Here is a 13,689-nt window from a genome sequence, read left to right on the forward strand (position 1 = left end):
CTCTAACCTCAGCTTCCTGAGTTCCCTATCAAGGGACTGGTTCTCAGGGTTAGAATTATGTGAAGCCTCTGAAACAGAGGTAAGATGAGAGTGTGCAGAGGCAGACCTATCTCTAACAGGGACCACTCTAGTGACCTGGCCTCTAGGGGTGAAGGGAGCCCTACTTGTGTGTGAACCCTTCCCACTACCAGTTATACTAGGTGGCTTGTTGACAGATAGGTCTGTGAAAGGACCCTCCCCAGGATTGTCATCTTGCTCCTCTGAGCCTTCCTGGTTGGTATCATCCTCTACCTCTCCCCCTGTCTAATCTGGACCAGTGCTGAGTCCCTGGTCATCTTGGAGGAGAAGATTTAAGAGGAACTCCTTATTAGGGTGCTTCCCAATCCCTAAACGTTTTTCAATACAGAGACCCCTCAAACTTTTAAAGTTTAGATTTTCATAAGTAGTCTTGACAACTCTAGGGGTAGCTTCTACAGAAGACATATTGAAAGAAAAAAAGTTTAGGAAAGTGAGTAAAATGTTAGTAGAATAACAGAGCTAACTTTTTAGAGAAAAGAAGAAAAACTTTTCAGTACTTTGTAAAAATGTTTTCAAAGTTTAAAGAACATTTTAGAAAGTTAGAAAATTGTTTCTAGGTGTTTTTTATATATGCTCTAAGTAATGGAGCAAGCTCTTCTTGTGAAAAGCACTGGTAACAAAGTGGTAAAGCAATTGTAAGTACTTATCCCACCGCTGCACCACCAATGTAGAAGGCTGGCCTAGTTTGTAGTGGGTACCTTGGGTACTTACACCTTACACCAGGTCCAGTTATCCTTTTTTAGTAAATGTAGTATTGTTCTAGCAGCTGAGGCTGATAGAGGTAGCTTAGCAGAGCAGCTTAGGCTGAACTAGGAGACATGCAAAGCTCATGCAATACGACTTATAGTTACACAGTACTTATACACAAGTAAAGACAATACTCAGTGTTACCAAAAATAAAGGTATTTATTTAGGTGGCACAGTACCAAAAATATATTACAATACTCCTTCTGGAGGTAAGTTTTATACACAAAATATACACTAGACACCACAATTAAACAAGTAAATAGTCGTAGATCAATGCAAACAGTAGGCAATCCTATGGAATCCAATGGGAGAAAATAGGTCTGGGGCAACACAAACCATATACTAAAAAAGTGGAATGTGAATCACAAATTCCCCCCTAGACAAGTGTAGTGTGTGCAGAGTAGCTGGGAGAGTAAGAATACAGTAAAGGTAAGTAAATTACCCCACCCCAGAGCCCAGAAAAGCAGGAATAAAGTACTGCAAGTTTCCTTAGGACACACTACACCTCATTTTGGGGATTTTGCGGCAGCTAACCAAGTCTGAAAAGAACAACTGCTGGATTATTGGACCTGAAGACCTGCAAAGGAAGGGGACCTAGTCCAGAAGTCGAAAGAAGTTCCAAGAAGGACAGGAGCCCCTACCAACCCAGAAGAGGGTGCAAAAGAAGAGTCCCTGGTTAGTAGAAGACTGCAAAAATGCACCCTAGGAAGATGACAGCAGGCTCCTGCATGATGCAAAAGATGTCCCACACCGTGAAGATTGTTGCAGATGAGATTTCGTGTTGGAAGGCACCAACAAGCCTTGGCTAACACAAAAGTGTAATTTTAATCAAGATGGCACTGGATGGATCCAGGAGGGACCTGGAGACCTCAACTCTGTGTCAGGAAGAAGAGGGGGGCTCTCAGCACTTAAGAGAGCCCTCAGAATGCCAGCCAAAGCTGCCAAAAGCCACAGGATCCGGGTACAAAGGAGGTGCAAAATGCAGTTAATGCAGAACAACAAAAGAAGGTCCCATGCCACCGGAGAACAATTCAGTGAGTTTAACATCGCAGGGTGGAGTGCAGGGGACCTGGGCCAGGCTGTGCATGAAGGAATTTTTCAAAGAGTGCACAGAGGCCTCAGGAGGTGAAGAAGACACAATACACAGAGGTACTGTTCTTCCCGGGGAAGGCAAGGTCTTACCTCCTCCAAATTGCGTCAGCAGGACCTCAGGAAAGCCTATGTTGACAATGTCTACCCTCTGTGTCCTTAGGAGCATGCTCATTGCTGTGAGAGGAGTCCCAGGGTACCGGTCGTCATTTCGGAAGGTGTCTGCTTGGAGTAGGGGAGTGATTCCGTCACTCCACAGGAGATTTCTTTGGTTTCTCTGGTGCAGGATGAAGACAGGGAGTACCCAGAGTGTGCACACCATGGAAACTGTTGCAGTTGCTGACTTGGAGCTGAGGTTGCTGAAGAAAAGTGTCTTTTGTAGGCACTTTGTTGCAGTTACAGCATTTCTTGGAGCAGGCTGCGGTTGATCCGGGGTCAGAAGAGTCTGAAGTTGTTGCAGAGGATTCCTGAAGGAAACTTTCAAGCAGAATCTGAAGAGAACCCACAGGAGAGACCCTAAATAGCCCTGAGAGTGGGATTGGCTACCTTATCAGGTAGGGACCTATCAGGAGGGGTCTCTGACGTCACCTGCTGGCACTGGCCACTCAGAGCCCTCCAGAGTGCCCCCACACCTTGCAAAGCAAGATGGCTGAATTCTGGGACACACTGGAGGAGCCACCCATGGGGTGGTGATGGACAGGGGAGTGGTCACTCCCCTTTCATTTGTCCAGTTTCCTGCTAGAGCAGGGGAGAAGGGGTCCCTGAACCGGTGTAGACTTCTTTATGCAAGGAGGGCACCATCTGTGCCCTTCAAAGGATTTCCAGAGGCTGAGGGAGGCTACCCCTCCCCAGCCTGTAACACCTATTTCCAAAGGTAGAGGGTGTAACACCCTGCTCTCAGAGGAAATGCTTTGTTCTACCTTCCTGGGACTGGGCTGCCCAGACCCCAGGAGGGTAGAACCCTGTCTGTGAGATGGCAGCAGCTGTAGCTGCAGTGCAAGCCTCAGAGAGCTGGTTTGGTATTACTGGGGTTCCATTATGGAGCCCCCAGGATGCATGGAATTGGCTCCCCAATACCAGATTTGGAATGGGGGACAATTCCATGATCTTAGACATGTTATATGGCCATATTCAGAGTTACCATTGTGAAGCTACATATAGGTATTAAGCTATATGTAGTGCACACGTGTAATGGTGTCCACGCACTCACAAAGACTGCGAAAATGGCCCTGAACTATGTGGGGTCACCTTTTGCTAGTGCAAGGGTGCCCTCACACTTAGTAACTTTGCACCTAACCTCGAGCAAGTGAAGGTTAGACATATAGGTGACTTATGAGTTACATAAGTGCAGTGAAAATGGCTGTGAAATAGTGTGTGCACTGTTTCACAAGGCTGCAATGGCAGTCCTGTGTAAGGGTTTGTCTGAGCTCCCTATGGGTGGCAAAAGAAATGCTGCAGCCCATATGGATCTTCTGGACCCCAATGCCCTGGCTACCCAGGTACCATATACTAGGGACTTATAAGGGAGGCCCAGTATGCCAGTTGAAATTGGTAAATGAATTCACTGACCTACAGTGACAAATTTAAAAGCAAAGAGAGAGCATAGGCACTGAGGTTCTGGATAGCAGAGCCTCAGTGACACAGTTAGGCACTACACAGGCGTACACACTGGCCATAATTTATGAGCACTGGGGTTCTGGCCAGCAGGATTCCAGTGAGACAGGCAAAAACATACTGACATACATGTGAAAAATGGGGGTAACATGCCAAGGAAGATGGTACTTTCCCACAGGCAGGCACGCAGGCTGGGGAGGATGCTACAACATCAATAATACCAAAGTTGCTTCATCTCTAAGCCCACCTCTTCCTGTAGAATCCTCCATTGGTCAGCTTTCAAAGCCCTACCTCTCCCAGATCCGGATGACATAGTCAACTCCCTTAAAGCCACATCGTATGAAGTTGATTTCTTACCATCCTCCTTAAGTAAAACTCTCTCTGAGGATGCTCCTTGACCTCTACTTAACATTGTCAATACTTCCAATACTCAAGGCATCTTTCTAGAAGCTCTCAAGACTGCCAGATCTTCCCAAACCTAAATATACCTACACTAAAGTCTGATGACTTTGCCAGCTACAGGTCCATCATTCACCAACAGATTCATCAGCAAGATCATTGAAAAATCTCCTGCATTACCATCAGTTTTGCTTTTAATCTAGCTGCAGCATAGAGACCTCCATCTTTGATGATGTTCCCTTTACTACAGATGAAGATAACCCCTGCTGCCGGATATTTCTGGACCTCCCAGCTGCCTTCAACACAGCCAAACATCACACCCTTGTACACCAGTTGCAAAAGCGATTTACCAGCAATGTCCTTCACTTGATCTTCTCCTACCTTTACAGCTGACACCACGGTGTTCACATGAGAACCTGCAGGTCACAAAATATCCCCATTACATGTGGAGTCCCCCAGGGTTCCATTATGTCTCCTGGCATCTTCAGCCTTTACATTGAACCACTTGGTGCTCTACTCTACTCACAGACAGCAGCATCAAGATTTACCAATATGCAGATGATACACATCTCTATTTAAAACTCTGCTCTGCTTCATGCAGCCAACACTTTAAACACCACTTGTACATCATCCAGACCTGGATACTGAGTGCCTACCTGAAGCTCAACTGAACCAAGACATAATTCCTATTATTTGCAAGGATCAAACAACAAAATATAGTACACACCTGGCTCAATTACATGAACTTTAATGGCATCGAACCCCAATTCTAACCAAATACAAATCACTTGGATTCATCCTCAACCTCTTCCTCAAGGTACACATTGTCAAAAAAGGAAAGACAGCCTAGTCCCTCCTCTTTCCTCTAAAGAAAATCAAACCTTTTCTTCCAGAAAGCAACTTCAGAACTGCTGTTAAATCCCTTGTACTCTTGCATCTAGATGGTAGTAATGCCCCACTCCCTGGCCTCCAGGACGCCACACTGAAACCCATGGGAGCATATGTCCTGCCATTGATTAAGTTTGACCAATGACTTTGTGTTTCACTACTGCGCATATTAGTTGCTCAATGTTCACCAATAGCACATTGCATGTTTTGTTCAGTTGAGCCGCCTATTGGCTTTGACATGGCATTAGCCATTACTTTCTGTATCCATTTTCGCCGCCTATTAGCTTTGACATTGCATTAGTCATTACATTCTGTATTCTGCCTATTGGCTTTGACATGATGTATTCAGTTTAGCCGCCTATGGGCTTTGACATTGCATTAGCCATTATATTCTGTATTCTGACTATTGGCTTTGACATGATATTAGACATTGCATTTTGTATCCAGCTTAGCTGCCTATTGGCTTTGACATGATATTATATATTACATTTTGTATTCAGCTCAGCTGCCTATTGGTTTTGACATGATATTATACATTGCATTTTGTATTCAGTTCAGCTGCCTATTGGCTATACATTGCATTTTGTATTCAGCTCAGCTGCCTATTGGCTTTGATATGACATTAGACATTGCATTTGATATTTAGGTTTGCTGCCTATTGCCTTTAACGTGGAGTTAGACATTGCAGTTGAGAATCCAAGCTGTATTTTTCCAAGCTGAGTTTTTGCACAAGATGAACCAAGCTGTTTTCTTCGCACACTAGACTAGACCTGATAAGAGAGAGTACAGGTGGTGTTTACCATCCTGCTCGAGCTTGGGAAGAGGAGCAGTCTGGGAGATCTGGCCAGTCTCCAAAGGCTTGCGTAGTTTTCCCAGGTCTGAGAGGAGGGGGAATGCTGTTCTAAGGGTGGCTCACAGGCTTCAGAGAATCAGATTCGAATCTGCCTGACTTCGTGCTGGAGCTTGGCGCCAGTTGCCAGCATCCCGTGTGGGTAGATAAATCTCTTTCTCGCAGCTGACAAGGAGTCATCAGCTTGCAGACCCTAGAAAGATGAAGCTGTAAATAGTTTCTCACACGGTGAAGTATTTGTTTTGCTTTGCATTCAATATCTTATAAATATAACCTGCTGTGTATATTGCAAACTGATATATTTTGTTTTCATTGAACGTGTGCTTGAAATCTACTAATCCGTCATTTACGAAATAGCGGTTGGGGAAGAATTAACAACAATAAAAGTCTTCTTTGAACTCAGAAGTGCATTCTTGATATGTTATGTAAGTGCTAAAAACGAGATAAGAGCAGAAGCACTACATTTGGTACCAGAAGTGGGGTGGTTAAGAGGTCGTTAAGAGGTGGTTAATGGGTTTGACGAATTGATAGATTTCTACGTGCACACTTTAAAAGTGTAATTGTTTTTGTTGTTTGGAGAATTACAGAAATTGTTTTCTGTTTGGAGAATCACAGAAGCACGGCAAACCATGTTTGAAAATGCATGTGTTGTTAAACTGCCCGATGGTGCTATGAAAAACTGTGAATTGATTTCTGTTTGGGGAATTACAGAAGCACGGCAGACCATGTTTGAAAATGCATGTGTAGCTAAACTGCCTGATAGTGCTTTGAGAAATATTCTTTTTTGTGATGAAGCATATTTAGAAAATGTGCCTTTTGGAAGCAATGATGACAGAAAGGTTTGGATACCTTTATCTGGTTACAGAGAAATGCAGGAGAAATGTAGGCAGTTGGAACATGAAAATGAGAATTTACGTGAGAAAATTAGCCAGAATACATTAATTCAAGATAATGCTGAAAGTTATAAAAATGCTGTTTTAGAAGAATCTTTCTTTTCCCATTCCAGTAATGAGGGGGTTAAGACAGCTTCCAGCTGCTTTGAGCCTCTGTGTGAGCCAGGGTTTTTGGCAGCCAAAATGCATTCCTTAACTGATAACACAGACGAGAACGAGAGAGCTCAGAATGTGATTTACGAGTTACCGTTGCAGAATGAAGTAAAAAGAAAGATTTTAGGGTTGTTTACTGTTTGCACTAAGCAAGAGACACCGAGTTTCATGAGCTTGTTTGATTTTTGGAAACAGAATAGTCCTCATTTGAGTGAAATCCTAACACTTTGGTATATGGTCACTGTGGAAAATTATATGCAGCTGCGCGCTTGTGATTTGGCAAATGAAATAATGCAGACTTTAGGTTTCTGCGCAGTGCAAGAGGTAAAAACTGATGTACATGTAATTCAAGAACAAGGGAAGAAAATAGTGCCCCTAGCTAGGATCATACACTGGATCTGGTACTTGCAAGACAGGGCTAGAGTACCACAGGTAAAAGAGTCACTAGTGAAATTGTGTGCACCATTTGAATTGGTGTCCACTGAAGATAAAAAGCATGTTTGTTTTACTAATGATTCATTGACTGAAATGTTGTTTTATGGCACAGGAGAAGGAACAGCGATGTACAATGTGTGTCAGATTTTAAAGCAAGAGCTACGTGAGATGTGTCATTTTTACGCTGATTCTTGGTTCATTGCTAATGTTTTAGCTGTTTGTTTTTCCACATGGCTTGCACCTAACTGGTTAAATTACCTTGCAGATGTTAAAGAGAAAAATTCAGAGAGAGAAGTGTACACCCAGAATTCTGCCTTAGTGGGGATGGCTAAGTGGGTGCCCCAGAAATGTGAACAGCTGAGAGAAAAAGACACTTACAGGTGGGCAGAGATGAGAGAGATGCCCATTCCCCTAGATTTGATCAAAACTGTGCAGCACGCACAAAAGCAATCTGTCATGCAAGCAGTTACAGAGCAGTTGGGGGAGACGAAAGTTACCAGGACAGAAATGGCAAATTGATCAGGTTTTAGGGAGAGTGATTGCTGCAAATTACCAAGGAGAAATCGAAATTATGCTGATACCTAGAAAAGAATCTGATTCATTCAAACAAATTTGAGACAGAATGGCCCAACTTGACAAAAATGCAGTGAATGGAGGTTTGGTAAAGAATGAGTCTGCCCCAGCCCTTCTGACAGTGCAAGAAAAGGGAAGCTGTGGCGCAGCAGATAAAAACCTCAGTGCTGATGTGTGGGCTGAAGCCCCAAGTGACCCTCCAGAACCTGCAGAAAATACAACAAAGGGCCCCAAAAACGTCCTGCTGATTATAAAACAGGGAAAGAAAGAGGAAGGGTGCAGTTTAAATGAAAAATTTTATTTGCAAGAAAAGTCATACTTGTTTCTTTTGCAGATCCTACCACGTTTCGCCACTGTCCCTGAGTGTGCTGTGTGGTCCCCCTTCGGGTGTGTGCGTGTGGGGTCGGGGAAGGGACCGAACCCCCAACCTGAACCTGGCTGAGTAAAGTGCCAGCACCATGGATCCATTTTGCGCAAACTGCGCCCTCAGTTCAAGTTCAATTTGTTTGATTGCATTCTTCCACTGGAACTAAACTGTCTGTGTTTTTTCGTATGGAACTCTGACTTTTGCTTATCTTCCAGCATACCTTTCAGGTGGACCGTGCACCTTTACATGAGTAGTACTCATGCCACATCAAATTGCTAACACTGTTGAATTAGAGACACTATAATCTCATGCAGAGTATAAAAATTGTGCAGTCTTTTCTGTGTAGACGTATCTGATGTGAAAGGTTATGAGATCTATATGTTAATCCACTTCTATTGCTTTACAGGGATTGCTTTGATCATTCAAATCTGACTTGCTGATAATGTTTTTTTGTGCTAATGTTTTTTGTTTTTTTTGTTTTTGTTTGAAACAAGAGATATGTGAAACAAAAATTCATTGGTCAAAGGATGGAATGTCCTGCCATTGATTAAGTTTGACCAATGACTTTGTGTTTCACTACTGTGCATATTAGTTGCTCAATGTTCACCAGTAGCACATTGTATGTTTTGTTCGGTTGAGCCCCCTATTGGCTTTGACATGGCATTAGCCATTACTTTCTGTATCCAGTTTCGCCGCCTATTGGCTTTGACATTGCATTAGTCATTACATTCTGTATTCTGCCTATTGGCTTTGACATGATGTATTCAGTTTAGCCGCCTATGAGCTTTGACATTGCATTAGCCATTATATTCTGTATTCTGCCTATTGGCTTTGACATGATATTAGACATTGCATTTTGTATCCAGCTTAGCTGCCTATTGGCTTTGACATGATATTATATATTACATTTTGTATTCAGCTCAGCTGCCTATTGGTTTTGACATGCTATTATACATTGCATTTTGTATTCAGCTCAGCTGCCTATTGGCTATACATTGCATTTTGTATTCAGCTCAGCTGCCTATTGGCTTTGATATGACATTAGACATTGCATTTGATATTTAGGTTAGCTGCCTATTGCCTTTAACGTGGAGTTAGACATTGCAGTTGAGAATCCAAGCTGTATTTTTCCAAGCTGTGTTTTTGCACAAGATGAACCAAGCTGTTTTCTTCGCACACTAGACTAGACCTGATAAGAGAGAGTACAGGTGGTGTTTACCATCCTGCTCGAGCTTGGGAAGAGGAGCAGTCTAGGAGATCTGGCCAGTCTCCAAAGGCTTGCGTAGTTTTCCCGGGTCTGAGAGGAGGGGGAACGCTGTTCTAAGGGTGGCTCACAGGCTTCAGAGAATCAGATTCGAATCTGCCTGACTTCGTGCTGGAGCTTGGCGCCAGTTGCCAGCATCCCGTGTGGGTAGATAAATCTCTTTCTCGCAGCTGACAAGGAGTCATCAGCTTGCAGAGCCTAGAAAGATGAAGCTGTAAATAGTTTCTCACACGGTGAAGTATTTGTTTTGCTTTGCATTCAATATCTTATAAATATAACCTGCTGTGTATATTGCAAACTGATATATTTTGTTTTCATTGAACGTGTGCTGGAAATCTACTAATCCGTCATTTACGAAATAGCGGTTGGGGAAGAATTAACAACAATAAAAGTCTTCTTTGAACTCAGAAGTGCATTCTTGATATGTTATGTAAGTGCTAAAAACGAGATAAGAGCAGAAGCACTACAGCATACTAAGGCCCTCATTATAAACATGGTGGTCCGTTCCGCACCGCTGGAGGTGGCGACAGAAACCACCAACAGAGGAGCGGTCCGGACCGTCAAATAATGAACCAAACGAAACTCACGCATCCCGCGCACCACCCACTGCCAGGAAAGGATTCCCACTGACGATGGCAGAGGCCGCCCACAGGCCGTCGGAAAGGCCCAACCCGCCCATCAAATTATGAACCGCCATCCCGCCGCCAGTTCTGGGGTGGGAACCACTGCCACACAAAGCTGGCAGAAATTAAACAAATAGAAGGAAACACTCACCGGAGCTCAACAAAACGTGCAGCGGCAGCCATGGACAGAGAGCTGCAGATCATGCCAGCCTTGCTCCTTGCCATATATCTACATGACCGAGACCGCCGACGAAGATGACGACGGTAAGTACCGCAACCTACATAACAAGGGAGGATAGGGCAAACTTACATACCCACCCACTCCACCTACCCCGCAAAGCCCCCCCAACCCTACCCAGCAGCAATAGTCAGACACCCCACACCAAGAGGGACGTACCCAACTGAAGACCACTGAAACTTGGCCATAGGACATACAATAGCACCACAGCCATAAATTATTTAAACAAACACCAGGGTGGAACTGTGTCCAGCCCAAACACAGGCCACACCGAAACGTTATTATGAAGATCACTGAGCGAAATGATGAAAACAGGGCCAATGGCCAATCCATAAAAAGTCCATCTTCCTTGGCCACAACTGGCCACACCTAACTCCCACAAGGGCTGGGTACTCCACTCAACAGGGCACCATAGGGGGATCCAAGCACCTCACGGAATCGGGGTGGGAGTTCAGGGGGTTGATTTACGACGGGGTGGGACTTTGACTTGCGTGAGGAGGTTGGAGGGGGGGTGGGCTTCTCATTGGAAAGGGGGTGGGGGGCATTTGGCACGGGCGGAGCTGGATGCCTTAGGCTCAGAGCGGCCCTTCTTCTTAAGTGGAGAAGGGGCACAGGAATTGGAAGGCTGGACCGGGGTGGGCTGCGACGTGGAAGGAGCGGAAAGGGCAAGGAGGTGGGCACGTTTCGGGAAGAGACGGGGTGGGCCAGTGGGTTCGACCAGGTCTACACGGGAGAAGAAAAGTTTCTTGGGAGCAATTGGGGTGGGCGTGGATGAGGGCGTAGGAGTGGAGGCAGAGGGAGTTGATGTATGGGGTGTAGGTGTGCGTGTAGTGGGTGCCAGTGACTGTTCAGTATGCTGCGGTTGAGTGTTGGATGTTTGATGGGTGGGTGTCTTGCTGCGTTTGAGTGTTTTGGGAGGTGGGGGGATGGACACAGTGGGAGAAGACAGACAGCTAGAGTGAATGTATGTTGGGTGGGTGTCTGCAAGTCGGGTGAGTGTGCTGCATGTGTCAACTACAGTGGAGGTGGGGAGTGCAGGTGTGGTGTATGGGATGCATGTATGGCTGTCTGCTATTGTGGTGAGTGCAGGAAGAGGAGCAGTAACAGTGAGTGACGGTACAGTGCATGAGGGTGTGCATGTAGAGGGGGGCACACTGGGGGAAGTGGACGTTGTTGTGTGTGCAGGTGTTTGTTGGCTGTGTGAATGCTTGTGGTGGGAGGTGGTGCTTTTGTTTGGAAGTGTGTTTTTTGTGTGTTGAAGTGCATGACTGCATGTCTGAATGTGTGCCTTGGTGGGTGAAGGGAGTGGGGTGCTGGAAGGGGTAGAGGAGGTTGGAGGGGGGACGGAATGGCCATGGAAACTGGCTGCTGTCCAAGAGGAGGCCAGAGCCATCCAGATAGGCATTAGTCTGCTGCACCTCTGATGCTAGCCTCTGGATGGCATTGACAATGGTTGTCCGCCCCACAGAGATGGTTGTCAGGAGGTCAATAGCCTCCTCTGTGAGGGCAGCAGGGCTGACTGAGGCAGGGGAGGAGGTACCTGGGGCGAGGTAGATGCCCACCTTTCTGGGTGGGCGGGCACAGCCAACTCGGTGGGGAGCAGAAGGGAGGGTACTGATGGTTGGGTGGTGGCAGAAGTTGTCACGGTCGTGATTTGTCCACTAGTGTCTGCCACTGCCGGAGGACCCCAATCAGAGGAGGTTTCAGAGTCACTACCACCGGTGGTAGTAGCCTCCCCGTGGAAGTCCCCTCGCCCTCCCACCCACTGGTCCCCTGGGTGTCCGTTGTCTCTGCCTCCGAGGATCCGTGGGCTGCTGTCTCCCCACTAGCCGGTGCCTCAGCTCCCTCGCCTGATGTTGATGCTGTACCAGACACACAAAAGAGAACAGGGATGGGGAAACAAAACAGGAGGGACACTTGTAAGTAGCTGAATGCTGATACACAATGGCCAGACATACACCTACCCAGCAGACACACCCAACAGGCAGCACCGTGCACTAGGCCCATGACCATGGCCCTGACTACTGAGCAGTATACTGACCTACACCCATATTCTGTCATTGCATTGAAGCTGAGGTAGGTGAAACCTGACAGGGACACCCATACACCCTTTGGGGAGCAGACAGTAGCTGGACACCAGTCAAAACCCTGCTCTAAGCCCCATGAGCCCTATCACACACAAACTCATCCTTCCAGGCTGAAGTATGGGCTGTGAGTACTCACCCCTTGTGACTGCTGTGCAGCCTTCAAGCGCCCATCCAGGTCTGGGTACGCCACCACCAGGATCCTTCGCATTAAGGGGGTCAGTGCCCGACGGGCACCCCTACCACGTTGGGAGGACTTCCCCAGCTGGGCCTCACTGATCTTCTGCGCCCAGCGGCGCAGGTCCTCCCACCTCTTCCGACAGTGGGTGCTCCGCCGGTTGTAGACCCCCAGGGTCCGTACCTCGATGGCGATGACATGCCAATGTGCCCTGTTCTGGTGGGCGCTGACCTCGTAGGGAGACACAGAGAAGAAACACAGAGGTCAGGCACCTGCACGATGGCAACAGCTGGCTGATTATTAGACATAGGACAGACAGTACTCCCAGACATGCAGGACAGTGGCACGCAGCATTCCATGCACCAAGTCCCATCCTGTCTCACATGAACGCACATCTGAGCAATCCACTCCATCCATTACACACACAGTGCCCCCCAAACCTGGAGTCACCTGTACCTCTGGCCGGCCGTAGAGTCTGCCGTATAGGGGCAGGACCCCTTCCACCAGTTTCTCCAGTTCTTCCTGGGTGAAGGCCAGGGCCCTTTTCCCTGCAACACGTGGAACATCCATAGCCAGAGGCAGGCCACAGCAGTACACGGAGTGGAGCACTGTTCCGCACAAGTTCAAGGAGTCAAGTGACCACACGATGAAGAATGTGCATACATTCCGCAGCGGAAGGCACCTTCACCGCTGGCGGCGATCATGATACGACAAGATTCCCCATTGGCATCCATGTTATCCAATGAGGGTGCGAACAGAGGTAAACACCGCTGAACGCTGTGACGTCAACCGCTAGCGGTCTTAGGTCACTTCCACAAGGGGCAGAACTACAGTGGGCAGACATTTTGCCATCACCTACGCATCTAGAAATTCAATTTAGTCACAATGCTGGGCCTACAAGCCATATGAATCACATATGTCTCTATCCATAGAGTATATTATCACACATGATTTACTCCATTCCCTCTTAGTGATGACAATGTACAGACACTACTATGAAGAATGCAGTGAATGTGTTTACCAAATATGCCTGTGTATGTGTGCACATGACTCCTTGTTCTTACCCCTCACAGGTACAGACCCTTGTGGCAAGGAATGGCACCTTCTGTGTACAGATCACTTGTGGATATGGGGACCATGGTGGAGCGTCAGATCATTATCACTTACAGACTCACACATGCAACTATTCAGGACCTATGTGCATTACTGGATCCTG

Source organism: Pleurodeles waltl, chromosome 4_1 (assembly GCF_031143425.1).
Source record: "Pleurodeles waltl isolate 20211129_DDA chromosome 4_1, aPleWal1.hap1.20221129, whole genome shotgun sequence".
Lineage (NCBI taxonomy): Eukaryota > Metazoa > Chordata > Amphibia > Caudata > Salamandridae > Pleurodeles > Pleurodeles waltl.